This window comes from Nelumbo nucifera, chromosome 3 (genome assembly GCF_055504915.1).
Source record: "Nelumbo nucifera cultivar China Antique chromosome 3, China Antique-T2T, whole genome shotgun sequence".
Lineage (NCBI taxonomy): Eukaryota > Viridiplantae > Streptophyta > Magnoliopsida > Proteales > Nelumbonaceae > Nelumbo > Nelumbo nucifera.
The window spans coordinates 105822077-105832985 of record NC_142651.1 but is presented as its reverse complement, the minus strand read 5'-3'; the positions used below and the strand labels follow the sequence as shown (position 1 = coordinate 105832985).

At 35.8% G+C, this 10909-nt stretch overlaps 2 pseudogenes across 2 annotated transcripts; both read left to right on the top strand.

The window, feature by feature from the left end:
* Positions 1–3390: 3390 nt before the first annotated feature.
* On the top strand, positions 3391–8085 carry LOC104598828 (BTB/POZ domain-containing protein At3g22104 pseudogene; annotated as a pseudogene). Its single transcript, XR_016083840.1, has 4 exons — positions 3391–3429; positions 4115–5277; positions 5603–5827; positions 6081–8085. The product of XR_016083840.1 is annotated as a BTB/POZ domain-containing protein At3g22104 pseudogene (transcript).
* Positions 5894–9627, top strand: LOC104598829 (dicarboxylate transporter 2, chloroplastic-like; annotated as a pseudogene). The gene is made up of 4 exons (XR_002022746.2): positions 5894–5947; positions 6081–6357; positions 8106–8749; positions 8840–9627. The product of XR_002022746.2 is annotated as a dicarboxylate transporter 2, chloroplastic-like (transcript).
* Positions 9628–10909: the final 1282 nt, after the last annotated feature.

The following is a 10909-nucleotide window of genomic DNA, read 5'->3' as shown; positions in this document are numbered from 1 at the left end:
CATATACTGCATTCAAACAAGTGGCCAACAGAACATGGCCAACGCTGCAACTGGTTGCAGCGGCGGAAATGGGACAGAGAAAGGGAAAAAGGGGAAGAATAAGAAGCTGAAGAAGATGAGAGATTAGAGAAGAGGAAGAGATCGGATTTAGAGGAGTGCCGCCGCTGCCTTCTGCTTCTGGGTTCGAACGGTGAAAGAAGATGAACGGTTCGAGAAAGGGTAAAATAAGTATTTTGAAAAAAAATGATAATTTCTTTAACGTTTTCCGTATTGATCATTGACGAAAGGGAGGAATTTGTTAATTTTGTAAAAAATAGAGGGAAGGTTTTTGCTTAAATAAAAGTATAGAGAAGGTTTTTATGATTGGCAGAAGCTTAAGTGGAAGTTTCTTCTGTATTTTACCCTAATATTTAATACAGCTATCCGATTCTTCTGGTAAGGATGCATTGAGGGTCTGCTGCTTACCTGTTAGCAATGGATCCCCTGTAGAAATGCACCTTCAAATTCGGCTGCTAAAAAATGAACCTTCGAATGTGTAGACACAGGCCATATATTGTGTTTACATCGTGGTCTTTCTTGCATGTTGCACACCCGAGGGTATCCCCCATCTTCGTACGGGGATGATTTGGTAATTTAACCACGCTACGTAAGCTCATGTAAAACACCAACGAGTAATGGATTACGTTTCTCAATCCATTTGCAAGTTCAGTAGGTGATAAGATGAGAGAGATGAGATTAAAATGATTTGGTCATTGAAGACCACGAACAGTTTCATTTAGAAGAAGTGATTTTTTTTAAGTGGAAGGGGCGGGAAGAGTTAGAGGTAGATCAAAGAAACACATGGGTGGTAGTGAAAAATGATATATGCATTAATAATTTAATATTAGATATAGCTTTAAATAGAATGGATTGATAAAACAGGATTAATAAGGTGTCAATTGGCTGGTTGGTAAGGTTTCTTGTTGATTGTAGCCCGTTGGAGCAAAAAAGACAAAACAGGATTCATATAGTTGGGATAAGGCATGAATGATGATGAAATAAAAGCTTGCTTTGGGAAAATGTTTATTTAAAATAAAAAAATCAGTAATCTAAATTGATTTAGCTCTTAGTTATCATCATTAATCACTAAATGATATAAAAAGTTGTCCAATTTGTCTTGGTTGATTCCCAATCCGGATGAGGGATTCACTCTCCATCCCTGTCCATGTTCTTGATTGAGTACCCAATTATTCCTTGTCCTCATCGTTGTGCAGTTGTCCTTGCTAGAGCAACCCCTATCCTCATCCTTGGGGAGGTCATATATCCAATGGGTATCTCAGTTAATTAAATTAAGCTGTTAATTTTATCAAGTTAGTTTGGCTTTGTTAATTAATTTACGTTGACTAAGTTAATTTAATGGTAAATTGCTAAATTTCTCTTAAAGTTTCGTAATTGCAATCACCTCTCTTGAATTTTTTGACACAGTTGTAAGTAAATCTCCTTTGTTAAAATCCTCTAACAAGAAGCATAAAAATACCCATGCAATTATTGTTGAGGTTGGTTTCTACAGAAAAACAATACAAACTAGATGAACAACAGAAAAGAAATGAGAGTTTAAAGTTACAGTTTTATCTTTGAGTGATTGATATGAAGAGAAAATTTGGAAAATAAATATTTTGGTCAAAAGTAACATGGGTATTTTGGACATTTTTTTGTATATCTTGTTAGAAGACTTTAACAAAGGGGATGTACTTGCAACTCTGTCATAAAGTTAGAGAGAGGTGATTGCAATTATCAAATGTCAGGGGGAGGTTTTAGCAATGTACCCTTAATTTAATTGATTAAAGGGTTAATTACTTAAAATACCCCTACCCCTGAATTATCTGACAATTACGTAATGTATCCCTAGCCCTACTTAAAGTATCCCTGAAGTTTACAAAATTCATTTTTCCGTTGTCTATTTAGAGACAAATCACAACAGCAAAAAACAAATCACCTTTTGAGTCTTGAATCAGGGTTTAAGTGTGAAATGCTTAGTTCAGCTATTAAAGCCTAAAGCTGCATTCAAAGTTTGGAATATTTAAGACTTAGCATTCAGAACTTCAAAGGCCCCAAACAAATGCTTTAAGACTACCCTTGAAGGCCTGAACCCTCTGCAGTCTACGAGCAACACCTCTTCAACAAAAATAAAATGAAAACAGAATTTTTTGTATCTCGTTTGCATTGTTGTTTCTTCTTTCTGGTAGAAGATTGAAATTAGAGAAGAGACCCTCGTTTAGGCTCTGTTTCCCTTACAAATATGTAGAGTGCAAAATTTTATATTTTGTATTATTTTTTATGTATTTAAGTTGTACATATTTGTATTTGTACTATTTCTTTCTAAATTGAGCCTTAAGTTGTGTTTGGTTGCAATATAAAATGAATTTGCATTGATGCAAAACCATGGCCGTGCAAATGATTTGAGTGTAAATTTTGATTTATTTTATTTCCAATTTTAGCTTATTTTATTTGATTGCAGTATAAATGAAGTAAATTAAGATATGAAGCAGAATAAAGTAAAAGCAAAACAAAATTGAAAAAGAATTTGCATTTTTTATATTTGCACTCCTATGCATTTGTACTAATGCAAATAAATTTGCACTGCAACCAAACACAGCCTTAGGCTCAGTTTGGAAGGAGTATAAATACAAATATGTAGAGTGCAAATCCTTATATTTTGTATTATTTTGTATATATTTGTACCATGGTTTTTAAAACCGAACTAGTCAGGCATCCGATTATTGGTTCAAATGGTTTGACTGTTCAACCTGAACGATTGGCCCGTTCTGACAAAATAAATAAAAAACAGTTAAAACCGTTTGAATGGTTAATCGGTCGGTTCAGTAATTTGCTGACCAAAATCAACATTTTGGGGGGAAACGGAACCGGTCAGGTGACCGGTTCCCGGTTTTTCTGGTCTGATCGTCCGATCCGGTCCGGTTTTGAAAACCATGATTTATAGTGTATATATTTATATTTGTACTTCTTAACTGAGCCTTAGGCTGCGTTTGGAAACGATGCAAATAAGTGTGAATGCAAATATGTAGAGTGTAAAACGGTTAATGTATAAATGCAATATTGCCAAACACAGGCAAAGATAAACCAAAGTGCAAATTTACCCTGAATTGGGATTTACACTCTATTTGCATCGTTTCTAAATACCGCCTTGGGGTTTTTGGTATTTGGTTTAAGGTGTGATGGAATAGGCCGGCCAGATTCCACAATCAAATTTATACACTGTAAAGAATCTGTGAGTAATATTCAACAAATTTGCAATCCAACCGGTCCCACTATGGCAGCATGCCACTGATTGAAGATTCAAGCCCCCTGAAATTGTTAAATTTGCATTTGTAAAAGGCTCTAATCTTGTCTATGCATGAACTAGCGTCAGTTGGCTTCCAAACCCGCTTGGTAAGCCTAGGTTTTATTAAAAGAGGGCCCATGTAAGGGCAAAATTGAATTTTTAAATTTTATAACGTCTCACGTGATGTCACATGTGAATTTAATTTGACGGTCAACTAATGGAGGGGCAATATGTTATATGTGTAATATCTCCGAAACTACAGGGGTACTTTTAAATAATTAGATTGATCATATTAGGTCAATTAAGTTAAATTTAATAAATTAACCAATTAAATATTAATAAAAATTTATCTAATTTACATAATTGAATTATGTTAAACTAATTTACTTAATTGAATTATGTTAAATAAATTAGGATCATTTAGCATAATAATTAGCTTTGGATACATTGCATTTATTAAAGAAATAATTAAGAGGAGAGAGAGAGAGATTGGTAGGGGTGAGGATGGTTGGTTTGATTTGGTTAAGTACAAAAAATATGACTTATAGCGGCAGTTTTTAAGGTTTGATTTGTTTTTAGCGGCAGTCGATTAAAAGTGCCAACACCCACGACTGCCGCTAGAGAAAAGAGAAAAGGCGCGGGGTGACCTTTTCCTCCCCCGCGCATTTCCTTTCGGCACTCTCTGTTTCTCTCCTCTCCCAGTAGTCTCTCTCTCGCGCTCTTCATCTCTCACGCTCTCTCTATCTCTCTCCCGAGATCTCTATATCAGTCGAATCTCTCTCTTCCTCTTAGTTCATTTCTTCTTTATCAAATTTATTATTCATTTCTTCTTTTGTTTCGATCCGTTCTCATCCGACTTTATTACCTTATGGGTACTTGCAGAAAATTATTTTAGCGTTCTCGGGTAGATTAAGCAAATTATTTGGTAAATCTATGAGCAAGAGCAGGAATGAAAAGGTCATATCCCATGACTTTCCAGGAGGAGCAGAGGGTTTTGAGCTCTCTGCTATAATAATGGCAGAATAGAGGTAACTCCGTCTAACACCATCCTATTAAACAGTGTTGCCCATTTCATGGAAATGGCTAAAGACGTCTCGGGAACCCAAAATTTAATCGAACAAACTGAGAAATCCCTTGAAGGGATCCCCGACTGGACCTGGTCTGAGAGTCTTGTAGCTTTGAAGCAGTACCAGGATTTTCCTTTGATAGAAAACTCTTTTGGATTCCCTTGTACCAAGGCTGGCTATGTCTAGTGATACAAGCCTTCCCCTCTACGTCTTCCCCTGACAGCTCTGGTTTCTGGCTTTCCTGCGACACCAGAAGCACTGAAAGCATGAAGAATAGTTTCTCAAGGGAAACTTGGTGGTTTGAAGATTTTGTGGTTTTGCACCTCTATTTGATTGAAAAATTGATAAAGGCGATGATTGCTCAAAAGTTCAGTCATGTAATTGTAAGTAGGTTTCTCTTCTATTACCAAAAATCAAGGTTTTCAGGAGCAACATCAGATGAGAATGTAGAGAGTGTTGTGGAGATGCTCTATTCCCTTCATTGGAGTTCTGTTTCTTGCAAGAGCTTATTTGGGATTGATTCTTCGGGTGGCTTTGAGTTTTAATGTAAACAAATGTTGTCGGAACAGATTAGAAAGTATGATTGGTTCGCAGCTGGATCAAGCAACACTTGATAACCTTCTTGTACCTTCTCCTCCTGGTGTGGCTTATCTGTATGATGTGAATCTGGTTCTTAGGTTCTTGAGATCATTTCTTCGAGGAGGGGGTTGTTGGGTGTTTTCTGCTCGTTTGAAGAAGGTTGGTAGCTTGATGGACTTATACATTGCAGAAGTGGCGCCAGATTCCTGTTTGAAACCTTCGAAGTTTGTTGCATTAGCCGTAGCTCTGCCAGAATCTGCAAGAGACTCTCATGATGGAATATACCGGGCCATGGACATGTATCTCGAGGTGTGATATTACATTCTCAGAATTCCTTTCTCCAAGTATATGCAACTTTAGTGGAGTATCAAGTGTCAACTCTGTTGATTTATCTTCTGTCAATCTCAGGAACACTCAAAATTTATGATTCTTTGCCATATATTTTGATTTGTCTAGTGAGAATTAATATGGGGATGTGGGGTGATTGATTTTTCTTTTCCTTTTGGTTGATCAGATCTCTGAGAAGGGTTGGGAATGATAAAATGAGCTTGGGTTTTACTAAAAGCAGAGATGTAGACATAATTTCAAGCCATTAATTTTGTCTAACGTTTGAACTGAAATGGGACTTCTGCAGGTCCATGCTGGACTATCGGAGGAAGAGAGGATGAAGATCTGTTGTGCACTGAACTACGAGAAACTCTCATCAGAAGCTTGCAAACACCTCGCTCAAAACTCAAAATTTCCATCAAGAACAGCTGTCCAGGCCCTCATATCCCAACGTTCCAAGCTCGAAAGTTTAATCCCGGACACGAGCGTGACAGTCCGCTGATATTGACATGAGCTTGGTGTAAATGCATGGGTAGGCCTTCGAATATTTTTTTTTGATGAATGTAGGCCTTCGAATATTGGCACATGATGAGGTTCTATGCTACCTCTCTGCTACCTCTTCCCAGTTGTCCACTTGAGACTCTCTGAGACTGTGAGACTCTCGAGTGGACTTGCAATTTCCACTCTTGATTATTTTTTGTGAGCTTCATATTTTTAGTTCTCTTCGTTTAGTATTATCTAGCGATATCTTTATGACTTATTTCTTCTTGTTTGATGCGTGACAGTCCGCTGGTAACTCAAGTGCTCTTTTCCTAACTGCTGCAGCTCAAAACCTACTTTGCCTCAAGTTGGCTGAGGAACTTGGGGTGAAAATTGCAAGTCCATGGGTTTCCTGGTTCAAGGCTGCTAGCTTGCCTGCATTTGCTTCTCTTCTGGTTACTCCCTTAGTTCTGTATAAGATCTACCCCCTGGAATCAAAGATACACCAGATGCTCCTGCTATGGCTACAAAGAAACTGGAGCAGATGGGTCCTGCCACAAGGATTTCCTTGTGGGTATTTGGGTAAGTAACACTACCTTTTGTTCTTATGCTTTATTCTTTTGCGAGTGTTTTAATAACTAATCTCCTTGCAGTCTCTGGCTGGATTTGTTTGCCTAATTTATTTTGTCATAACGTTTGACAACAACCTCTCAGCATTTGGTTCATATTATTGAATTATCATTTAGCAATGCAAATCCACCTTTTTTGTTGATAGATTACGGTGGAATAACAATGCAAATCACCTATTTTGGCCTACATGTATAAATATATTAATTAAGATTATACTCATAAATTTTTTCTGTTTGTATTTGGTTCTCATGCTACTGTACTCCAGGAACAACTTTTTCCAATTAATTGCAAGATGGGAAACTTTGTCATTTGATTCAACCTTAACGTTCAAATCATAGAACTGATGTTTCTGTGGCCCTCTGTGAATAGCTGCTTCAATCTGTTTTCCTTTCCATTCTTGATGCCCATTAAATTTCAGTGTTGTTTAATTGGACAGACAACTCTTAAGTGAATGTCTCACTTTGTTGATTAAATACAAATACTGGAGTTAGGAGTAGGAACCTATCTTTAGGAGTTAGGAGTAGGAACCTATCATCAATTCAGAATAGTCAACTAAATGTTCTCCATATGCTCATAGAAAAATGTCACAATCTTTAGAGCTTTGCCTCACGGGCATTTCCCCTGCTTCTTCATTGTTTTCAGTCCATTTGAGTTTATTTTTTAATTAAGCTATTCAATGAAGTTTAAATGTAAATTGTAATTTAGACCATTTACTGTTTTAAGGTCTCTTATTTTTATGTGAATTAGTTCATGATTTTTTCATGCATGGTATCTATATAATGTAGTTAGTTCACCCTATTAGATTCTTGCCTCTGGAGTAAATGACTTTGCTTTTCACCCATCCATGCAGTGCCTGCTGTTGATTTTGTGAAAAAATGTTCATTGTTCTTTTTAATTTGAATGATGAAATTGCATCTATCAATAGAGGTTTGTTTCCAAGTTACATAATACTTGTTAAATAGTTGTATGGTTTTGCATCTTTTTATCAGTTTAGTTTCTCCAACATTACTGACATAGCATTCTTGAGCTTGTCTAGTAAATATGCATATGTCATGAGCACAGTACTGGAAAGGGGTTATTTATAGTTAAGTTTCAAAAACAAAAAGTATGGTAAAGTATTTGGTCAGGCATAAATGGACCAATGCAATTCCAACTTGGTGTAATATTGGAAAAATTGCGTGGTAGACGGCTATACACCAGACAAGGGCTGATTGTATTTCTTTTGTCTATCCTATCTGGAGATTGAGAAGTTTTCTTTTATTCATTAATGAAATTCAAGGTTAATGGTAAAAAAAGATAACTTAAAGGTGATTTCATGTTTGGTATCTTTTCTTTTGAAAGATACAAAATGAAAAATGGTCTGTTTATATTTAAATGTAGGTATCATCTTTAAGAATATTAATTCTGATAAAAAAAATCTTTAAGAATATTAATATCTATAAATACAACTACGGTTATATATTATAAAAATATATCTGAAAATAAAATATCCTTTTTTTTTAAATCTGTATTACCCATCTACCATATGTTTTTATGAAAATAAATCATAAGTTCTCCCACACTAAATTATGTCATTCAATTCATTTCTGTATTATATTATGCATATAATACAGGTGCTTATTATGTTCTTGAATTCCTTAAACACTCAATGATGATATGTGCAGGTCTTGGAATACTGATAAGGTTTGTTCTGTGTGTAGAGATGCTCTTGGTATAGCAAGTGTAGTTGCAGCAATGCTTGGGTTATCCATTCTCCCTGCTCTTGGGAGTTCTGCAATGGGATGATTGCTTAAGTGAAAAACCAGCTTGGGATACTTTAGCTTGGTTTGCGGTTCTTGTTGGCATGGCAGGTCAATTGCAAATCTTGGTAGAGTAACATGGATGTCTAGTTGTGTGGCCAAGTCCCTTCAGTCATTGTCATTGAGCTGGCCAGCTGCATTTGGTATTCTCCAGGCAGCTTATTTCTTCATCCACTACTTATTTGCAAGTCAGACTGGTCATGTAGGATCTCTGTTCTCTGCATTTCTTGCCATGCAGACTAAGCATAAAATCCATCAAATTGAAAACTTCATAATTTAATAAAACCCATCAAGACAATGGAATGGGCTACCCTCCATTGAAAACATAGAACAGAAAGAAGGGCAACGATTCTTCTTCCCTCTTTATCCATGAAAATCTCTGTAATTTTATTAGAAAGAAAAGCTTAATTTTTCATTGTTTTCAGAGATTTGGGATGCACTTCGAGAAGCTGCAGAAGCTGATTTTCCCCTTGCATAAGCAATTGTGGACAGTGTATGTGTCATTGTTACAAGTGCGGACTTGACAACCTGATATGACGAAAGAGGTGCTTTGTTTATATTGTTAGCTGTAGATTCTTATTTCTATGTGCCCTTAAGTTTTTTGGGATTTGTTTCTTACGGAGCTTCCCTTGCAGGTGCTAAAGATGAATTGCCCAAGTATGTTTTGAGTGAGCCAACCAATTTGATTCGCGACAGTTGACAACAGAGCGAAAGGCCGATCACCATGCTTCAATAAAATTGAATGTAAATCATGAAATTACTCATTCTCTTTTGGGAAGTTTGGTGGCATATAGTAAACTTGTCACAAAGACATATGGGAAGTACCTGCAGTTTAACTCGGTCAACTCTCTGTTATTGCTGGCTGATTAGGAAGAAGAAAAGGAAACAGTTAATGGTAAGAAGTTTTGGTCTTTTACCATCAACTCTGGATCTGTTACAAACAAGACATGTACATGATGAACCATGTGTTGATTTCAAGTGAAAGGGGTTCTATTTCTTCTCCTCAATGACAGTACATTTTAAGTCCAGCCATGCTGTACGAAGCAGAGTTGGGTAGTTAAGAAGTAATATAAGCAGGTCTTCATGCTCCTTGGATGGAATATCATAGATGCAGCAAGGACGACTCCATTACCACCACGAAGGACTAGAGACCCAGATTTTTTTTGTCTCTCTTACAGGGAATTTATACTGTTTATGTTGAGAAGCTATGCAGAGGTGGAAATCTATTGGATGTTGCAAGATTATTACATCATCTACGCAATAAGTAGTTATTCTTGAGTGCAAATTTATATAATGCCCTCTTGATGGCCACTGGTGAAGGGAATGATTTTGAGCTTCTGTTTTTTGTAAATGAAGTAATTTGTATTTTTAAGAATGAATGAGTGAACAGATATAATTTGTATTTTTAAGAATGAATGAATGAATGGAGAATAATTTTTTTATTTTATTTGTATTTGATGTTTTGTTTTTTTGTATTTCATTTCAATTTGGATGAATGAATATAAAACAGGTTATATGAAGCAAATTATAAGCTTATTTAATAATTAAAAATAATTACAGATTATTTAGGTAGGTGTGAAAAATATATATAGTTTTAGTGGTAGTCGGTACAGCTCTTTAGCGGCAATTGCGACTATTGCTAAAAACTATAACTAATGGCAGTTTTTAAGCTTTATCGGCAGTTGGGAAAACTGCCGCCAGAACTTTTAGCGACAATTGTTTTAGCAGCAGTTTGCCAACTGTCGGTAAAACATAACTGCCGCTAAAAGTTAATTTTCTTGTAGTTCCAAGGTCTATCCATGGAACCTGTTCTTTTCTTACTCCCCATCTTTCTTTAAAAATTTGATTTCCAATATGTAGATTATCATTATATGGTTCAAAACTTAAATTTTGTAAACACTACCTTTTACATTACTTATTGTAGACATTTAAATATTTAAATGAAAACAAATGATTAAATAACTTGAGTAACTCAATGGTCAAATGATACCATGGCCTTTGTAACCATGAGTGCTTGGGTTCAAATCTTCACATCCCCAAAAGTATTTTGGGGTTTATTTCAAGGCAAATTTGGTTCCACCAAGACCAATCAAGGTCGATTATTGAGCCTTAGGGTTTTTGGTTTTTGGTTTAAGGTGTGATGGAATAGGCCGGCCAGATTTCACAATCTTTTATCCGATTGACTAAACCAAAACCGACCCAAATTGATACAACCTGATTTGTTCGGTTTTATTAATGATTGGTTGGTTTTGGGCGATCAATTCCCCAACACGACTAGATTAATTCGATTGGCCAAACAACCTATAACCCAACCGAACTAACCCGTGAACACCCTTACCTGTAATAGATTGAGTAAGGTTTGTTTTAGGTGGAGGAGATAGTTTAGGAGAAAATTTAAGAAGTGGAGATATTTTAGGAGTGATTCAATGAGATCACGCCATTGATGAGAAAATAAAAAAAGGGAAATTGTCAAAAACTCACCATAGTTTTCAACATTTCTCTCAAACTCACCACAACTTTTCAAAATGTCTAAAACTCACTATGTCACTAACTTGACGTTAAAGAGATTAGTAGCTGTTAATATATTACCATTTTAACATTCATAGAAAAATATAAAATATATACATATATTTTAATATTTAGATATGAGAAAATACTGAGATGGTGCCTATGTGGCACCGCTAATAAACGCTTACTGAATAAAC